Source organism: Lepeophtheirus salmonis, chromosome 4, assembly GCF_016086655.4.
Source record: "Lepeophtheirus salmonis chromosome 4, UVic_Lsal_1.4, whole genome shotgun sequence".
In the NCBI taxonomy this organism is placed as follows: Eukaryota; Metazoa; Arthropoda; class Copepoda; order Siphonostomatoida; family Caligidae; genus Lepeophtheirus; species Lepeophtheirus salmonis.
This window is the reverse complement of record NC_052134.2, coordinates 26,602,428-26,623,625: the sequence shown is the minus strand read 5'-3', so window position 1 is coordinate 26,623,625 and position 21,198 is coordinate 26,602,428. Positions and strand designations below refer to the sequence as shown.

Sequence of the window (21,198 nt, the reverse complement as noted above, 5' to 3'; positions counted from 1 at the left end):
ATTTTAAATTTTTGATTTTACCTTAATAATAAAATTATAAAATGGTATCATGAGTATCAAAAAAGTTTTTCAATTATTTAAAAATTATTGTTAGTGATAATTTATACACTTATACTATTAGAAAATGTTATCTAAAAACAAAGGTAATATGTGAAAATGAAAATTTCAAGAGAAATATTCAAAAAAGGTTTACAGAACATTCAAAACCCCTCAGAGGAAGCAAATGACAGTATATAAAGTTCACAGACATTTATATAATCCATTTGATGAATTAATTTTAATTTATATTTTCTGGAATTCCTTCTGCTAGAGTTTCAATTTTCCTCCCTAATAAATTAAGAGAAATACATAATAATACCATGCTTAAATAAGTTTATCTCAATTATAGAAACATACTTCGAATTATTTTAATATTAACAAATTAAACTTTGAAAACTTATCGTAGTTACAATTAAGGTTATTTACTTTTTTATTTTTTTGAAACTTGAACAAAGTTTGTATTACTAAATCCCACAACTCTTCACCTTATCTTAATCCCCTTAACTTTCAAAGTAGGGTATGGTCAAGAGGAGGTCATTGTAGTTTTCAGATTCAACAAAAACTTCCTGATGATAGATACTGTTATGTATTTACTCTTCTTGACCCGATGGACGTTCTTTCCCTTCATCTTTTAATTATTATGTTTATTAATTATATATGAATTATGATTAAGTACTTTTATGTTGATTTCTATAAGTACCCTAACATGATTGCAAATTTCAGAGATTTATGATATTCGTTTGTAAATAGAATATATTATTATATCTTATTCCTCTAAGACTTCTTTCATTCCCTCTGTCATTCTGGATCCTACTTTGGTAGTTTGTGTCTTGTAATCTCTTCAAACGCAACAGTTACGATGACCATGTAAGCAAAATTCCAAAAACTTGATGCATATTAGTTATTAATCAGTGACAAAATGTATTTGCCATGTTGTATAAAAGAAAGGCATAAAAATTGAATAATATATTAATCAATTGTAGGACAATATTAAACCTACGGTGTGTCCCAGCGAATTGTCAATGAAACTTTATAAAGTTTTTATTGACTTTTTAATTAATTTACTGGGTTTTTTTTTGTTTCTTTTTTCTTCATTTTATTAAGTGGTACTCAAGAGTAATAAAAACAAACAATTATTTTGAAACAAGTTCCTCAGAATAAAGGACAACTAAGATGGAGGCCAAAATAAATTGTTGACATCACTTCTTCATGCAGGAATGAGTTATGACGAGATCTACCGTATCATTCATTGATCCGATGGTTGCATTGCTAAGATGAAGAAGAACAACAAGAGCCTTGAGAGAAAGCTTCGGTGTAGTAGTCCAATCTTGAAAAGGGCATCAGAATTGCTAGACTTTTTTGTTTCAAAAGGACATCATGATAGGTGCAGCAGTGTATCTGGTGGTCATGGAGATAGTGATAATTCCTGGGTTGAAGTACATTTTCTTAAAGGCAATTATGTTTTCCTGTGGGACAAGATCCACAAGGACAAAAAAACTCAAAAGTGGTGTAAGGACAACTTGGCAAATTTCTGGCACTGGTAAATGTGTCATCCGTCCTTACAAGACTCTTGATTTTGCAATTTATGGTGCTTTTGAGAAGTGCCACCTTTCATGTGAATGCAGATGCCCTAAAGGCTGTCGTAAAGAAGGCTTGATATATAAGAGTATCTGCAAGGCCCATGATCGAGGCCAAGGGTGCTATTGTGATTTAATTGTTTACATACACATATAAAGGAAATTTAATATATAAATTTTCATTGCCTTACTACTTTTACTTTTTAAGAATCTTGAATAAGTTGAGCTTGGGGGAAATTTGTTCAAAATTTGCAGGGACAGACAATGGAAAAAATTATTCATACACATTCCAATTTAAGCTATAATCTGTAAGTAATTTTATTTTTTTGATGAGACAAGGTATATAGATTTTTGTGTCTAACAAAAAGCCCAACATCATTAAAATACATTATAGTATGTAAAGAGTCAAGTATTACTCAAAAGTATTATTATAAAAAAAATAATTTATTCTGTACGAAAAAAAGTTGTTCACTGAATTATTTTTAATGACTCTCAAGCTTGAATAACACTTTTTATAACATCATTAAATTTTTTCTTGTCAAATTTTGCAGTCAATTGAATACTATAGAAATATCATTCAATTATCTATTCAATAGCAGTATACAATTTCAATTATTGACATAATTGCATCATTTTATAAATTTAAATTATATAATAAAATATATACATATCCATTGATGACATTTATAGATAAAAACGAACTTTAAAAAAAGAGTAAGTAAAAAACACAAATTAAATATATGTTCATATTCTATTGTCCCCAAAGAGTTTTACTCAAAGATCCACATAAAAAACTTTAGCAGTGCCTCAAGTTTGTTAATTAAGTTTTTTTAAATTAAAACAAGAAGAAAGAGGGATGGGGGACAATTCCCTTTATCATAAGAAAAAGAATAAAACACTTTTCTGCAGCCTCTAGAGAGGTAAAAATACTATTATATAAGGTTTATGCGACATTTCTTATTTGTTTACAAGAAATACTTTTTTATTTATTAGTTGAGAGTTAATTTAGAGGCGGTGGATTTAAAAAAAAAGCAAAATACATGTAGATTGAAATAAAGAGAAAATGAGGTATAGTCTATACGCTTCTCCTGCATAAAAATATATATATTTATATCACAAAAATATAACCCATGTTATGAGCATCTTCTAAGTGTCTCATTTATATACCCAGTACCACAGTATCAAGACAAATCTACTTTTTAAACTACTCTTTTATGTGCCTAGGTACATATAAAAAGTAATGAAGTAGAAATAATAAGACACATCAGCATCATCAAAAAGTTAATTTATTAGTGCCTTGATTTTGGACTCTTCTGATGATGTAAATAAGAATAAAAAAAGATGTGAAAGACATTTAGTGACATAATTTTTTTATATTATTTTACTTTAATATTCGACGTACACGCATTTTCTTATATTTCCTCCATCTTTTTTTTATGATCACGAATCCCCTCCTTGACAGGCCTTCTATTCATGTTAAATATATAAAAATTGCCTTTAAAAAGTGATATTTTATGTTCATACAAATTAGGATGTGGTAAAATATTAAAAATTGACAAAAAGTTGAAGCTTGAATCAAACTATTAGGAATCTTAATGTTTTAGAAAGAATATTTCCTTTTCGATATTATTTTGTCAAGTATTCCGGTACAAAAAGGGGTATGCAAACCGACCAATAACTGCAAAGATATAGTATTAGGTCAGAGGGTAATTTGTTTGCCATGTTTAATATGAAAAGAAGAGGCCTACGCAAGATTTGATGTTGTAACTTAATAATTTTATAGTAACTGTGTTTTTAAAAAAATATTTGTTCTTGAAGATGGTTTAGAAACGATCTTCTGAACTCATAGTACATGTATCATTGAAGTAATTTCTCTGTTTATCTACTTTTATTGTCGAGTTAGTGCCTATATTTACAGATTTGTAGTAATATATACGTAATTCATTGCCTTTCAATTAGCTACACTTTTTAATCTATACTATATGCTACATAAATGTATTCTATAAAAATGAAATTATATTTTGCATGTAAGTGTCTTTTAACTTTTATTTATACATTTTTCCTTGAGTTACGTGCATAGTTACAAAAAAGCAATAAAGGAAAAACGTATCACCTGTACATAAGCAACCAAACTTTTTTTTAAATATGAATTACTTTGTAAATAAAATTACTTGAGTTCATTATATTGTTCCTGATAAATTTGCCAAACGACATTGTCGCCAAATTTCATTTCTTTTTGTACTATACGTTCAAACTTTACCTTAAAAAAAGTATCTTAGTTATATTTATTAAAATGAAAAAAAAAAAACACCTGAAATTAATTTATGTTGTCCATATTGATAATAAAAACCATGTATACATTTATAATAATATACTCCTTATTTAATGAAATAAAAAAGAGAATATAAAATATCAATCCATCTCATTTAATATAAACATTTTTTCATAGTGTATACAACTCAGTTATATTAATTCACTCATAATGTCTTGTGAGTATAAAAAACTCATACATAAGATATGATTTTGTTAATCCGTTGGGGGATTTGATTGAAAAAGGGATTTACTTTTTAAATAAAGCTCTTTTAAATTTTTGATCTAACTTTACGAAGCTAGCTTGTAGTTTTATAACCTTTTCTGTGAGCTTTGCAATACACTACGACCCAAAACTCTCTTTAACTCTCTACTAACTTTCTAACTTTTTATATATTAAATGTGTGTGTCCTGAATTACGGTTAAACCAATGAATGAATTTTACTAACATTTTTCATGTAGGCTTTTAAGGCTTAATAAATGGTTATGTTAAGAACTTATTGATCTTCAAGATATGACAGTCTTAAAATAGCATTTTTCGAAAAAACAAACTATTTGACTAACAAACTAATATTTCATATATAATTGAAAATAAGGACCATAATTTTCTAAGAATTATTGCACGTCCCTGCAAGTTGGTATGTATCTTTGCACACATAAAAAAAAAAAAAAAGATTATAAAGGTTAAAGAAGAAAAAAAGATGAGCAAATAAGAAAAATGATTTTTGACAATAATATGAAAATTGAGCATAAAACAGTTCAATGGTGTATGCTAGAATATTTTTTCTTCTCTAAACCTTATAACCTCATTTAAAAAAAAAACCTGGTGAAAAGATTCATACCAGCATGTGGGAGAATAATTCTTAGAATTTACAGTCTTTTATTTTCGTATTTATTAATCAGAAGAGTTCAGTATTAATTGCAAGTTCTTAATGTCCAGGGCAACAACAGAAAAACCCTCTCTTGTGTATAAAAAATGTAAAAACTTTTTTTAAAGTTTGTAACATTTTGGGATTGATTTGTTTACAGGACTTCAGGATAATTTTTCAATTATTACCAAAATTATAGATTTCTAAAAACCATAAAAGGTCAGCAGATCCTCAGTGCACGTTTCAAAAATAATAAACAATTTTTTTTATTGGTTAAAACCTCTTTGGTTTGCTCTACTTTTCATCCTTTCTTCACTATTTTCTATTTTTGCCTTCTTCTACAAATGAGATAAAACAATATAGATAACTTTCTTAGTAAATTTACCGGTCACTACTTTTTAATCATTTTTCATTGTTTATAGTATGAATATATTTAAAAAATGTATGCAATGAAATCCGTTATATTTTGTAGTGCATATCTAGTATTAGCAGTAATTTAAAGCAAAAAACTGCATATCTTTTTGAAAGATGGGGAACAAGGAAAAATAAATTAAGATTTAGAAAATTAAAGATTAAAACCGGTTCTACTAGTCAAATACCAAACTGAAATTATTTTTTTTGATCAATTTAGGTTATTGCCCTTTTTCAAATTCTAATTTTTGATATTTACGTCTTTTGTACTTTAAGTAAGGAAAAAACAATCTTAAACTTAAAAGTAAACTTGTTCCCTACAAAATTCAAATACAAAGTTCAAATATGTATTTTTGGAAATGTTCCTTTAAATTTTCAGATAAAGTAGAATCAAATATTATAGTGTTACATTTACTTTATCTGACGTAGGAACGGTCTTTGAAGTCCATAAACATAATTTAAAATTTCATTTTTTAGGTAACTGTGAACCGAGCGTAATCAGTACACACATTCAGTTCCAGAAAATAACTTCTTATGAGTAAGTTGTCCATAGATATACATCATTGCATTAATAAAATAAAATATGCTGTTTTTTTGAGAGAGAGAGATGTTAATGTCAAAAAATAATCTCTGTAAGATTTTTTGTATGAAATTATTTATGTCGTTTTTTTAAATTCCCATATATATATATATGAGCATTTGAATCCAAAGTAATTCATTTTTCTTTTCTCAAAAGTATAAGATTAAAGAAGGTATATTTTGAGTAAAATTCGATTTGTTTCTGCATATTAGAGAAATAAATCATTTGAGGACCAGTTATCTGAAAGCTGAGATATGCAAAATTTACTGTCTTGATGAAAAGGAAGTAACTAAATTTATACAAACAAGTGTTTTGTCTTTAAAAAATGAGATCAAATAGGTATTTCTTCTATATTGGACCCTTTGGAGAAGTACACATTTTTGAATATGGGACATCAACTATTAAAACTTTAATCAATAAGTTATACATTCATCAAACAAGAAAATTAAAAGGGAGACGATTCTATCTTTATAATATGTTTGCACAGTCTTATTAAATATGAATACATCTACAGACTAGAAATTTCAAATCCCAAAAGTTTAAGGATAATGTACAAGGTAAGGACTCAAAAATTGGAAAATTTTAAAAGTCCTTTTCACTTCTTCATATTTTTATTTGCTTCCATTTTTATGACAAACTTTTGAATTAAAAGTTGGTAAGTCAACAATTTTCATTCATTATGTCCTCCTCCATTCTGAATGATGGCTTCCATACAGGGACCAACAGAAGCACAGCTGGTCTTGATGAAGTTTGAGGACAAGTGAATCCACTCCTCTGTGATCACAGTCTTTCGGGTGAAAGTCTTGTCCGTCTGGCCCTCCAAGATCCACCAATCAGCCAAGTCCAAGGGGTTTACGCGAATGAAGACGAAAGACAGAAGGCATTCATGTTGTCTCTTCAGAAATACTCCACCTTCTTGGACGTGTGGGCGGGGTGCTATCTTGGATAAACACTTACTTGTCCCTAGCGAACGAGCTCTTCAACCATGGTAAGACATGGCACCTGATGAATTTGTAGTAGACGTCCGTGTTGACTTTCTCGTTGGCCTTGAAGTAGTAGGGAGGCGTCTTACTGCGGTTGGACGCTACAACGTCGATGCCCATGCCCCGAACTGGATGTTTGGTCCTGAAGGTTCACTCTCTTGATTCACCAAAGAAACGATCCCTTCTCCTCTTCAGAACAGCATCGACCGTTAATATCTTCTTGTCGGTGATCGATTTGTGCACGGAGGAGACCACACGCCCTCTGCTGTTGCTTTTTGGTGGACATTTTTGATCGCCCAAAAACAAGACAAATTTCAAGTAGTTTTTGTCAGTTCTTTCGAATGGTGCATAGTACAAAATTGTAAGCCTTTGAGAACTGAGGCTAAACTGTCTCGAAGATGATTCTAATTTTTGAGTCCTCACGCTTTATATAACAATTAGTTTCCCAAAATTAATTCCGAAATTCCCGAATATTTTACTATTGCATGTAGGAGTCCATAGTGAACCCAATCATTCAAACCAACTACCTCCAACTTTAACCCCCAGCCTCTAGCCTGTCACCGAAACCATCACAGCTCTTGAAGATGAACTTATTGTCCATTCTTGCCACTATCTCGAGAATGGAAGCTCCCAATCATTCAACAAGGCAATGTTTACCTTTATTAGACTTTCTCTTAAAGACTCCTCAAACAAAACAGTCCAAGGATTTCAGATCCAAAAGAGGACCAATTTAAAATTATAGGTTAATACAAAATCTGTTAACATCAATTTAAGGTCTCTATAATTATTATCGATCTTTTTATTTGCGTCCTTGTACCCGGCAAGGAGGCACTCAATAATATCTTCACTGCGTTCGTATTTGTAGAACATTTCAAGAATTTTTTCTAATACGGTTTTGTTAGCTAAATCAGATGAGCACACTTACATGAAACATAGATCTCAGGGTTACTAAAATAGGGAATGCTAAACTAGTTCTGGATCTTTATAATTCCCACCACGTATATATTTAACATTTAATTTTAACTAGAAATACATTTTATTTTTTAATTCATCGGGTAATTACATTTTGAAAAAATATAAAAACCATTGTAGTTTAAAATTAGTACTTAATGACAAAAACCTATTTAGTTACAAATGTAAACCAAAAATATATGGAATAAATAAACATGAAAAAAATAAGATTTATACAAATACCAACATCAACAAAAATCTAAAATAAGCAAAAAGTCAAAAATCTAAAACTAAGTATTATAATTGGCCTATTTTTATGCTTATTGAAGATTTTAATAATGCAATTTAAAATTTGAGAGTATTTTATTGAGTTTTCCGGAGAAAAAAGTACAATATCGATTGGAAATATATTTATTTTATATGTGATTTTGTTCCTTAAAATCGAAGAAACATATTAAAAGATTCTAAATATCGAAGAAGACAATAATCCGAGAACCTGATGTGATACAAAAAAACTACATGTCTATTGAATAAAACTCTTAGATTAGTATTTTTTTTTTTTGTAAGCTTTTAAAGATGAGCAACTAATTAATACTTTTTTGCTAGGGGGGTTTTACTCTTTTCTTATAGAGTAAATCTTTCAAATCCTCATAATACGACGAATAATAGCAACAAAAAATAAGATAGATAAATTATGGAAATCTATAAAATTGAAATTTAAGTTTCCACTCATTTTAGTTTTCCATTTTCTTAAGAGAGGTATATAAATCTTAATATTGGATTCCGATAATGGTTTATCTTGGGTTCTTTCACATCACTGTACATATATGTATAAATTTTGAAGTACACACATACACATAGGCATATATGTATTTTATTACAAGATAAAGGCTTGAGTAAAATAAGTTGTAGGTATAATATGTTCAAATAACCATGTAATATAAATTTCGAAAATGAAATGTCGAAATGTTCATGGTTATAAGGGTACGTATCTATTTATAGAGACTGAGAATTTAATCTAAACTGTAAATTAAGCAGATAATTATTTTATCCCTCTTTTGTACTAGTTGCCTCTTTTTAGCACGTACGCAGCTGGTAAGAAAAGTTTCCCAGCTTACGAAATACATTTTTTCTTCTTTTTAATTTGTAATTAGTCTCTTTGTAATCTACAAACATCTGCCAGTGATGCTTCCATATCTGTAATCCGTCCAAATAGTACTCAGCGTTTCTTCCTGCAAAATAGTCATATACAAAGGTGATTGCCTCTTTATTTAACAAAAATATTTTTTTGTCAACTGTTTTGACTGTATTCATGTTTCGGGCGTATAATAGTGTATCCAAGTTTTATCTAACGTAACTAATCGGTGCCAAAGTTCAGATTTAGTGCACATAAACTGCACCAACACAGTGATACTTATTTTTCCATTCCACAAATGGACTCTTACATTACTACACGCCCAAAATGGCTAAAATTTTGGTGAGTAACTGTCAACAGATGCTAGATAAATGTGACTACCTTTTATGTACGACTACTGCCATCTTCACGTAGGGGTCAGAAACATTTCTGACCAACATTGTACATCAAAATTGTATTCCCAAAACATCAACAATTCTTTATTATTTAAGTGAACTCTTGCTCTTCTACTCTCATACTTGATGAATGTTCTGAATGTTGATTTTTTGAACACAAATTTTTTCTCGTTAAACTTTGATGTTTGAATATTCCTACGTTTCAATAAAAAAAATCCAAAAGAATGACGTAGATTACTTTATCTTTTAGGAGGAGAGGTTGAGATACGTAATGAAGTTGGAACGACATAGCATATACAATGACATTCTCGGTAGAAGTTATTCTCTTGAAATCAATATGTGTAGGTTCGATTCCCAGTTGCTTCTAGAGAAGGAAATAATACATACATTATGTACCTCAAATACATTTTCTGAGTTGAATTAATTAGTTGTAGTACACTAATGTTTACTTAAAAAGGGCCCTAACCATTGTTATGTAATTGAGTCCTGGTTGTAGTGACTATGGATGACTTACCAATAATAAAGATCTAAATACAACTATTTAAAATGGTATTGAGGGCTCAAGCCCCACTGTCTTTAGTGATTAGGGTCTTGTTATAACTTCTTGTGCAACTCTATCTGATACATAAGGAAGAGAGGAAAGATTGTGGCATATTCGTAAAATACATGTATGACATTTATTATGAAATACAAACCTCACATCCCGTGGTCATTATTTCTTTTTTTTTTTACTTGACTCGGCGTTACCGTGCTAGCACACAGATTTACTGTGTGTTTGGTTGTCAACTGTCGATGCATTTGCTTAATTTCGCCTAATCAGTATGTTGATTGGTTGAATTAGAAATAGCTCTTGTCCACAGCATTACGTAATTTAAAAAAAATACCCATTGTATTGTGTTGTTAGAAGTAAATGTACTCGTCTAACTTGATAATAATTCCCTAAAATAATTAAGTAATAATTTTATAGTCTGGAAGAATAGGCTAACAATCATCAGATTTTTTTTATTTTATTATTATTTATAAGAGTAAAAGTTGTTGAGATATGATAAAGGTAACGACATGTTAAGGTAGGATCTCTTATGAATAGACTGATGCAATAATTCATTTTTTAGCCGTTGAAAAATACATTGCAATTAGTCCAGTATTTTTTTGTAATTAAATAATTTGTTGATTTGTTAAAAATATATTCCTTAATTTTATTTCCTTCATCATACATATTATGATAATTACAAAACATGATCAAATTATAGCAAGTAGAAAAAAAACGAAAGCCAGATTCGAATTCAACAATCTATAATTGCTGTAAAACAAGCATTTGCATCGGTGCTCCAAAAGAATATAGTCAAAGTTATAAGTTCTGAATTTGTAAATAGTATAGTACTCCTTATATCAATTTATAAATTGAGGAAAAGAAAGGGTTTAGATGGACTATCACATCACATGAATGTCATAAGACAAAACAAATCAACTGACAATTTATTTTAAAAACTCTGAATATTATGAGAAGTTTTTTTTTTAATGTGGAAATTATTATTTACTAAATGGAAGGAAAATGCCCCGAAATATAACCTTAATTTTTCTATTTTACTAAAATTATGAAGTTTAATTGGCATTTCTCCATCCTACATAAAATAAAGTAAACTCTTAAGTCAGTAGCTTCTTGATTTGGAAAATTAGGATAGTTGAATATCTGTCGTGTCACATCCAAGTGATGTAAAAATTTAGTTTAGAAATTGAAAAATTAAAACCAACAGCAAACAATGTAATTATGACTATTAAATAGTCTTAAAATATTTTATTCTAAAAAGGACGTCTCTATAAAATAAGAAATCATATTAAAAGTTCAAGCAAAATAGAAACATGACAAAAATAATTGTTTTTAACTTTGAATATTTGTTTTTTTTTTCGTAAATATTTATTTGTGTACATATATATACGCATATGTATGCGTCAAAAATATTGACAATTTTATTGGCATTCTGTCAACAATTTTTTATATATAGTTTATTTCTATCTTATATTTTTATTTTTATTATTTTTAGATATATGTATTGTATACAAAAAACCTAGACCCTTATATATATTCACACTAAAAGTAAAATCAATTCTAGGTATCAATATATAAATTATTGTTATAATTAGATTTGTACAAATATATATATATATAATACCGTAGTAATTCTGACAGTTTGAAGAAAGTTAGAGAAAAGAGAAACTTAGCTATCCTAACATTTTATTAAATTGGCTAGTAGATCCTTAATTTTACTTTGATTCCATTTAGGATTTACAGTCATATTCCCCAAAAAGCTTCACAATTGCGTAATTTTGTCTTTTATAAGTAAACACACAAATCAATAATTATACTTTGATGTTCTCTCCTCAAGAATGAAATAATAATGATAACTACTTTTTGAAAACAAAAAATACTGTTCTGGTATGAATGACAAAAACCTCAAAATGATTTCAGATAATATTTCTCTATAATTCTGGGTGTAATCAATTTTAATTCATTTTTTTATAATAAGTAAAGCTAATCCACTCTGAAAGCAAAATATAAATCTATTGCTAAAGTCTTTTTTTATTTATAAATACACAATATTCGCAGAAATATATAAAAAATCTGTTCCTCAGAGATTACTTTTATTTCATAAATACTTGATTTATATGAAAACCATTATAATCCTATTAAACTAATTATTATCTTTTTTATAAATTCATGCCTTTCTTTCTGTGTTCTTTTATTTATATTCATAAATGTTGAGCATGGTAATAATGTATCATTTTTAAATTAAAAAGAGACTTTCACATTGTGTATGTAATTCTTCAAAAAGATACTTAAATCTTATGTTACTTCCCAAGGGTGTTTATCAAACTCAGAAACTGAGATATCTTTCTATTATCTTGTTTTTGTCATATTTGTGCTACCTTCAAAATATGTAAATTCTTTATTTACCTTCTTGTATTTATTACTTTGTGGGAGATACTTGAATTAAATTCTGAGTAATTAAAAAATTCTATAATTAATTATCGATGTTTCAGAGAAGGTTTTTAATATTTATTTAATATTATATTACTTTACCGTCTACAAAATAAAAAAAGATTATGAATTAAAAGTTGTTAATATAATGGTAAAAAAGAATACATTTGTACACTAACTAGCAATGGGTTACACTTTGTTGCTCGGGCGAGTTTTAGAGTATTTTTACAGGCATTATCATATAGCTTCTGTCTATTATATTAATTGTATAATAATGAATTAAATAAAAATAAAAAATGTTACAAAATTCAAATAAAATACCAAAATAAGTGAATAAAAAAATAATTATATATGTGAAGTCCTTTGTTGTCAAAAATTGCCAAATCGAAATTCTGTAAGAAAATTGCAAAAAGCTTTTTGCACTTTTTTCCAAAAAAATAAAAATAATTAGAAACTAATAACATTTATTAGCATTGTAAAGAATAACACAAAGTACCAAGATTTTTTTGTACATCCGAATGCAATAAAATTATGGATCATAGTGTTGTCAAAAAAATAACACAATAACTGAATCATTTTCCAAATATTGTAAAAATTATGTAATATGTCTTCTGGCATTTCTTCCTGAAAATTGAAAATGGATTTTTGCTGGAATTTTTTTTAAATTGATTCAAAAAATTACAAACATTTCAGTTAACCATAACTCTTATACTCCTTTTTTTATGCAAACGAATTTCCAGACAAATTTCTACAAACATTATTTTACCTACAAATCCAATATATATATTTTTTTCCACCTGCAAAAAAAATAAAAAATGCAATTATCTCCAATTTCTTTGTATGCCTATCCTTTTTTTTTTTTTTTTGAAAAAATTAAGAAAAAGTGTTTATTTGTATTTTATAACATTCAGTTTTTATATGATTAATGAAGTATGAATGATGTTACAAACTTCAAAGATACTTTAATAAACAAATGGTACTCAATTGCCTCGCCTCTTCATCACGGCAACATACGCATCAAAGATTTGAGAAACTTTTGTACGAAGAATTTATCGAGTATACTAGGATGGGGAAAAAATGTGTTATGTGAGTACTCTAGCCCTTGGTTCTTTGCGAGATAGTGTGGAAGAAATTAAAATTGTCGAAAGAAGGAGAAAAACTCTTAATCTTCATTATTTTACGCGTAAAAATCCTCTACTTAAGCAAACAGACATTCAAATCGTTACCTCCTCAAGGGCTGTGCTCATTTCATATCAAATTTTAAAAAAACTCATTTCATTGTCTTACATCTAATATTTGTTTTCCATTATTATCTCAAAATAAAAAAAAAACCAATGATATGGGGTTGGTATACCTGACGCAAATTCATAAATATATGCATAATTAATAAAAACACTCTAGAAAAGTTTCCTTTAAAAAATATGTAAATAAAAATATTTATCAATCGTTTATAAATAGTAAATATCTTTTAAAAATAAGACCTAACATTACTGATCCTATTATTCAATGTAGGAGGTCTATGGATTAGTTTTGATCGATACGGAAGCTAAATGCTCTTTAATTCTACATTCGGAATCAATTTGTATAAAAATATTGGGAGTTAAATTATTAGCTGCAAATGGTCATATAGAATATAATACAGCTTGTGTTTAAGCACGTAAAAATATAAAAAAAAATACTTGCCATTGATTATAAGATTTAAGTGAAGATTGTCTTCACAGACTATACCATAGCATATAAACTATGGGAATGATTGTTGTTTCCAGACAAAGAAAATTCACTCTAAAAAAGATGTAAGTAATTAAGAAGGATATTAATATCATTCTGAATGATTAATTTACTAATTAGTAAATTATTGAACACTCCAAATCTTGCTGGTGATCTCCAATACATCTTGTAAAAAAATGGAATAGGGGCTTGTGATTATACAGGGTTTTGAATTATGTGACGAAGGCTGATAGATACCCAATATGATCAATCTAAAGCTTTATTAAAATAATAATTATTTAGTCATGTTTTTTAGAAAGTTACATTCAATTAAGGCATATCATCAAATTCTCATGTTAGTTATTAAAAAATAAAAGACAGCCATATCAACTCCATCTGTATTTTTTCATTATTTGAGGATGCTATTTGGCCTAAAAAATGTCCTTTCAAAGGGTGATTGACAGAGTGTTGGGAAGTATTAATGGATGATTTTCTTATGTTGATGACATTCTTTTGTCTTCAACGACGGAAAAGGAACATCATCAACAAGTAGATGAGATTTTAAAGCTGTTACAAAGTAATAAATTGAGTTTGAACATTGAAAAAGTCCATTTTTCAAAACGGAGGCTTACTTTGTTGCCTTCACTGTTTCTCCAATAGATGGAAAAAATTCTGAGTTAAACAGTTAACAAGACCTGAGACTGTGAAAAATTTCAAGAAATTGATTGCTATGGCTAATTATTATGGGGTATTTGTTCCTCGTCTGGGCGAATTATTAAATTCCTTCTATAAAACTCAAAAATAAAAAAGAATCCTACCGTTTCATGATTTCCAGAATTAGATCCAGCTTTTAAAAAGTTTAAACTAGGTACAAATAAAGTCATAAGGATTAGTAATTATATTCCTTGAGGACACTATAAAATCTAGGAAAAAGTATTCACGAGCAAAAATGGTATTTGGTGAGGAAATTCGGTTTTGGTGGACAGTTTTGCCCTGTGATAAAATAATTAAACACAAAAATAGTACATAACACTTTAATAAAATTTGTTAACTTATTTGTTAACAAAAGACTTCAAGAATCAACTCATGTATATGTATTAAACCCTCCAATTTGTTCTTCACTAAATCCTCATTATAGCAGCCCATTCAAAGTAATAGGAAAATTAAGCAAATTTTTTGTTATAGAAATCAAAAGAGACCAAAGGCAATATCAGTCTATAACTTAAATACCAAAATTAATCGAAGGGGGAAAGTGCCTCTAGTTTTTATTACTTATTTTTTCTGGGGTTTCTTTTTTTTGTGTAAGTCTGTTTCTTGTCCTTTTTTATTATTAATTTATCCATGTACTATCAAAGATAAAGGAGGTGTGTTTTCGTCTTTAAAGATTAAAGAAATTATTTTTATATCTTGTTCAAAACCAAAGTATTGGTATAGTGTCTCGAAGACACAACATATATTAAGATGATTATAGTAGACATCATTTGTCAAATGTATTTCTTTATTGCTAATATATCTATTTTAATTTTGTAGTAGCGAAACACCCCAGGGAAGTTTGCGCATTAGCTATTGAAAGGAATTTATTGAAAGGAGAAGATTAGAATATCATAAAAATGTTATTTCATTGGATTTTATGATTAATTAATATAACTATTATGGCTATGAATTTTTTTTTCATAATGAGTTTATTATAATTTGCAAGATTGAGTGCTAAAATATCATTTAGTATCATTTTCGAAAGATAAGTAGTAATGAAAATAGTGAGTATTATAGGCTATTAAAAAAAACCAAAAATGAATATGTTAACTCTTACAATTAAAAAAAAATATTACTCAGCCTTCACGATGTTTCATTATATCAGTTCAATCAGCTGTGACAAGAGAGAAAAAAATAAACAAATAAGGACAATCAGTAAGGATTTCCCCAATGTCGATCCCCAATTCTACCTGTAGTTCAACATATATTTACAGCTGTAACTTTAGGAGGAATCCTCAAAGTTACTTTCCGTCTTTTATGATCACACACGAATATTCAATTAGGTTTTGATTCTTTGAATGTAGTAGAAAATAAATTCACTTCTCAGGAGTTAAATAACTATGAAAACATCTGATGAATAGAAAATTCCTTTTTTCGGGTTCAAAATTCCAAAAAAAGTTGGCCATGTAAAAAAACACACAATTTACATCATTAAAGACGTAATGTAATTGGTTTTAAATTTTTTTTTCATCGGAATTTTACTAACCAAGCTTGTATTTAATCGAAAATGACAATCAATTCATCATGGTAAATGAGAGGAAGACTGCCTACACTACTTAAATGTTCAATTACGAGTTAATAAGAAGTATTGTGTTCGAGTTTTTTTGTTAATGAAGACGCAATATTTAATCTATTTAAAAAAAAGGATTATTTAAGTTGAAGGTAAACATTTCATATTAAAAAAAAAGTTTGAATTAAAATGAACGAAATGAATGAATAGAAGCTTTTATTTAATCGAAAATGACAATCAATTCATCATGGTAAATGAAATGAAGACTGCCTACATTACTTAAATATTCAATTACTAGTTAATAAGAAGTATTATGTTCGAGCTATTTTGTGATTTAGAGGCAATATTTAATCTATTTTAAAAAAATAGGATTATTTAAGTTGAAGGTAAACATTTCATATTAAAAAAAGTTTGAATTAAAATGAACGAAATTAATGAATGGAATTAATCATACATTGTGGCTTTCTTTCAAAACAAGTTTAATGTACGTTTGATCTAACAACGTCATATATATAATCCTTATTTGGACTGATTTTATCGCTTCCAGAGTATTTTTAGTATCATTTATTATTTTCATTGTGCTGGAGTTCCGATCTCAGTCCCCTTGAATCGTTTCAAAATCTTAAAAACTATGAACAGAACATTTTGTTAAGCAATCTTAATATTTTCAAAATTACGCCTTTTTTTTATTAATTATAACTATAAATGTAAAAGTTTGTATTTGATAGTCACTTGTTCTTCTATAAAATATTTAAATTGATTTACCAACATATTGTTTATTAGACAATTTAAAATCATTGGCATGCATTTAAATATGTACTACACTTCGTATCGCTGAATCAGTCAAACTGAAATTAGGATTCAAAGAACCAATGTCTTTTTAACATAGAAATGGCCAATATTTATATATTAAAGATATGTCACTTTGAGATCGAATAAATAAACAACAGTTATGTATTAAAAGCATAGTCGACGATATTTATAATTATGTAGCAAAATGTAAAATTTTCTGCAAAGAAAATCTTATTTTATGGTTGAATAATAAATTGAGGCATGCATAGTATTTGATTTCTATAAAATTGGGTCGTTGATTTGCTTTTGAGTTTATGACTAAATACGTAATTAATAACTTAGAGACGACGGGATAAAAACAAGCTTATCAATGCTTTATATTCAAAAACAATTAGAAAAGAAAAAAATGGTTGTTGTGTGAGCTCTTTCTTCTTTTTGTTTCTTATTTCATATTAATGTAAACTTTTCTATCAAAAGTAAGCATTTTTGCCTATATTTGGTATAAATTCTTAATCAAATAAATATCATTATTATTTTCAAATTTTCCCTCCAAAATTGCTATTTGAAATGTACAAGAATCTCCTATTATAGAAGTAATTCATTTTCTCTATTCCCCACTCAAAAAAAGTTCATGCAACAGACAGCTGATATTAACAAGGATCCTACCTCAGTAGTATCATATGTCTTTCCCCCGTATTATACTCCCACTCTAATTTTCCTTACAAAAATGTCCACTCTATTTATTAATATTTGCTCAATTAGGATAATTTAATTATAAATGTATATCCCCCCCATTTCATTTTAACTTTTTAATGATCGCAACTTCAACTGTTTATTTATTCAATTTTATAGTAAACATTAAAAACTAAATTAACAAATAAATCAAAATTGACAATTTTTTAAGTCATTAAAAATATATGTTTTATTCAATAACTTTAGATATAATTTAAAGCATTTGATAAAAAATAAGAAATATAAAAGGTTTTATATAATTTTTGTTTTCATCTATATAGTTCATTACCATTAAAATTTGGCACTAAAACGTAGTAATACTATAAAAACTTGATTTTTTTCAAAGTATCTAAAGGGCAGCCCTTATGCCATTTGAAGGTTTTAATAGTCATTTTTGTGTTCGACAGCCTAAATAACAAAATTAAAAGTACGGGTAATTCAAATAATTTATTAACAGCAAAAGTTATAAAACATTGACCGTATTATTACAAAATAATAAAACAATGCTGAAGAAAAATTTACTCTTAGACTTTCAAATATTTCCCAGAAAAATTCACAAATCATAATTTCCTCTATAAATATATATATATTACAAATGTGATGAAACTTTGTGGCCGTAGGTTTTTATATTCAAGTAGATGGACCTTAAGCTATTTTCCCAGATTTTTCTAACATAATGGTTTGAATAGCAGTTTATTTTATAAGAATGTTTGTAATCATCCAGTTATTTATAGAAATGGTAAATAAGCAATGATTTTTTATAAGAAGATAAATAATTAGCAATCATTCCTATCCATATAACTAACTATAAGGAAATTTCTTGATAAAAACATTGAAGTTTATTGTATTTATAGAAATAGTGATATAAAATCATAGTTTTTGAAATTGGCCATCAGTTGATCTAATTTTATGAATATTCAGAACCCCCAATTTGAGAAGGTATTTCAGATATTGTAACGTTCAATACAAAGGATTAGTTGAAATATGTGTTGCAACTGCCCTTGTATTACATCTATTTAAAAAAATATTATATTACACTCTACAAAAAACATGATTATTAGCCAGAACAGGGCCTGAAAAAGGCTTGTGATTGTGAAATCTCTGATTCATAAAATTAATAAATAATTGATAATATAAATTTTAATATATCTTAATCTGCTATCACTAGTACATTGAAAGCTAATACTTCAAGGTCTTCAAAAATCTAATAACTTGTCCTTTCAAAAATAATATTTAGCATCATGTTTTTACCTTTTTACTCAAACTCAAATTCTAAACAAATTTTATGAAAAATCCATTCGTAGAAAAACTGGTGACTCACATAAAATCCAAATAGATTTTAGCAGTAGCAGGCATATGCATTATATTTTAAGAAATTTAAGGCAAATCAAGTTTGAGTAATTGAAGCAAATTATTCTAGATCCCCGTATATTGTTATTAAAAAACGGCTTTTAGACACAAAGTTTCTAAATATGTACATATATATATGTATATAGTTTTACGGGGGTAAGTAATGCTATAAAAGTACTATTCGTAGTATATAAAAAAATTAATATGTGGACCTTATAAAAATACATGTTCTCTACATACACCTCAATTTGCTCGCAATTATTGAAGATAATTTTCCTTTTATGGCCATGTTTTATCTTTTTTATTCAACCTTACATACATTTGTATTTTATCATTGCAAAAGAATACTGTAGGATTAATAAATTGATATGAATAAAGGATGAGCAAAGGTATAATTATACCCTTTCAAATAAATCAATGTTTCTATCTAGGTTGTATGACTATATCAATTAAGAAATAATGACCATGTGCAGTAATAATATAGATTTTTTTCTATTTAACTCTCAGTTACTTTCCTTCAAATCCTGGCCCGAGAACTTCCCTGGAGGTTTTCAGCCACTCCAACATTAAAATGGTTATTTTAGTAATACAACATATAACTGCTTTTAACAGTTGTTACATATAATAACAACTAGTTTCAATCCTAAGTGAACAAATTGAATACTTTTTTTATCTTTATATTTTACATTTATTAGCTTATCGCAGTTTTTGGGAACAAGAAAAATTCGCACTGTGCAAGGGCTTTTTTTAGTACTAAAACTCGTAAAATGTGATACATTTTTAACAAATACTACTTTTTACCATTTTTCCTTCTTTTTTTTTTTTTTTTTTTTTAATGGATAGGACATAAAACATTTTATTCGTCATATATTGTTTAAAATAATGAATGCCAGACAAGATACATGTAAAATAATTCTAAATTGGATATTCACTTGATTTTTAAGCAGTTCAATTTAATTTTGTAAAACTTAAATAATCTGTACTTAAGCAATATTTATTCATCAACAACATTTTTAATTGCAGGTTTGTCTGTTAAGTAATAAGTTTTAAGTTTTAAGTCAAGGTATCCATTAACGCCTCAACTACTATACATAGAAAAATTCGCAGTGTTTGAAATCGCTTTCTGCGGGGACGTCCTGTAGCGGTAAGAGTTAATAATGTTAAATTTTGTAGACTTAAGAGAATATGTAACTTATAAATTAATGAATTTTCATAATTCAAGACTTGTTTTATTCCGAATAAATCACCTCCCTTTTTTATTTTATTGTTGAGAAAAATAATAAATAAAACCGATAAAAACATTATTTATAACTTGGATAATTAAATTCAGAATTTACTCATAACTCAGAAAACATGGGGGAAAAATGCACTGAGTAAGTACAATATTTGGGCAATAAGGACAATAAATACTCTTCAAATTAGACTGTAAATCTTAATTTGGTTCCAAAAATTACGTGATGACAAGTTATACTAGCTCGCTATCATTTCCGTTTGTCAAGAAGGAAATAAGAAAATATAATTTTTTCGTATTTTAAATGGTATTATGAGCATAAGGCAGATTTATAAAATCCTAAAGCCCAATCGGGACACTGGAAGCCTAGTAAAAAATAATTTGCATTGTGAGGACACCTGATGTAGTTAAATACGTCAGAAATATAATCTATTGAAACCATTCAGTCAACAACTAGGATGACTCATTCAATAGGAATGAGTCTTATAAAAATGAGAAGAATTGTCAATACAGGATCTTAAGATGAATTGCTGCAGACCCAGGCTCCAACATCAACTTTCTGACGATTCCAAAAGGAAAAGAAGAGAAGGAGTTCGAAACCTCCTTGAAAAAGTCACGTGAGGTTAGCATTTCGTTTTCCTTTAGTAAAAGCTTTTCACTATGAAAGCTATTAAAAATAATCAAGGACATAAAATCCTAGCCAAAGATAAAATAATTTTTAGACATGTTGAATCTCCATCTATTTTGGTCTGGGCAGCAATTTTATCGAAGGAAATATATTTCCACTGATTTTTATCAATTCAGGAGTAAAAATCAATTCCCAAACCTACATAGACACCCTCCTGTAGTGAAACCTAGATTTTGTAAAAATTTACTATACATACAAAAAAAAAAAA

The 21,198-nt window shown here is 27.8% G+C and overlaps 1 protein-coding gene and 1 long non-coding RNA gene across 3 annotated transcripts in view; one reads left to right on the top strand and one right to left on the bottom strand.

The window, feature by feature from the left end:
- LOC139905189 (uncharacterized) overlaps window positions 1-21,198 on the top strand; it is a 234,066-nt gene that overhangs the window by 83,128 nt on the left and 129,740 nt on the right. Inside the window, exon 4 of the long non-coding RNA XR_011779753.1 lies at window positions 20,095-20,215. This is a non-coding gene — a long non-coding RNA (uncharacterized lncRNA). The remainder of the gene's footprint in view (window positions 1-20,094; window positions 20,216-21,198) is intronic.
- Window positions 1-21,198, bottom strand: part of LOC121116750 (zwei Ig domain protein zig-8) — a 79,350-nt gene that overhangs the window by 48,407 nt on the left and 9,745 nt on the right. The window lies entirely within an intron of this gene.